The 713-nt window shown below is 49.9% G+C and overlaps 1 non-coding gene across 1 annotated transcript; it reads right to left on the reverse strand.

The window, feature by feature from the left end:
- Positions 1-252: 252 nt before the first annotated feature.
- On the reverse strand, positions 253-371 carry LOC123179484 (5S ribosomal RNA). The gene has a single exon (XR_006490402.1). It is a non-coding gene; the product is annotated as a 5S ribosomal RNA (ribosomal RNA).
- Between the last annotated feature and the right edge of the window lie 342 nt (positions 372-713).

Here is a 713-nt window from a genome sequence, read left to right on the forward strand (position 1 = left end):
CTACACACACGATTGCACATTCCTTTGGCCGCTCCCGCTCAACTACGGAGACGAGTTTTACCACGGTTCAACTGCACCAGTGCCTATTTACCATGGTTTCGACCCCTTTCAGAACACGCTTGCCGCCGCTAGACGCGTGAATAATGAGCAGCGAGCTAAAACTTACCGTAAACGTGCAAAATAATAAAACGTGCTAAACGTACGTCGCGCTCGTGCGTTTTGTTTTGCACGCGGTGCAAAAAAATTAAAAAGGGAATGCAACACGAGGACTTCCCAGGAGGTCACCCATCCTATTACTACTCTCGCCCAAGCACGCTTAACTTCGGAGTTCTGATGGGATCCGGTGCTTTAGTGCTTGTATGATCGCATCCGACATGTTACCCCCGTCTTCGTCCCTTATGCTTGCCCCTCCCAGCTCCACTACACACACGATTGCACATTACTTTGGCCGCTCCCGCTCAACTACGGAGACGAGTTTTACCACGGTTCAACTGCACCAGTGCCTATTTACCATGGTTTCGACCCCTTTCAGAACACGCTTGCCGCCGCTAGACGCGTGAATAATGAGCAGCGAGCTAAAACTTACCGTAAACGTGCAAAATAATAGAACGTGCTAAACGTACGTCGCGCTCGTGCGTTTTGTTTTGCACGCGGTGCAAAAAAATTAAAAAGGGAATGCAACACGAGGACTTCCCAGGAGGTCACCCATCCTA

The sequence above is a fragment of the Triticum aestivum genome, unplaced genomic scaffold (genome assembly GCF_018294505.1).
Source record: "Triticum aestivum cultivar Chinese Spring unplaced genomic scaffold, IWGSC CS RefSeq v2.1 scaffold81911, whole genome shotgun sequence".
Classification (NCBI taxonomy): domain Eukaryota; kingdom Viridiplantae; phylum Streptophyta; class Magnoliopsida; order Poales; family Poaceae; genus Triticum; species Triticum aestivum.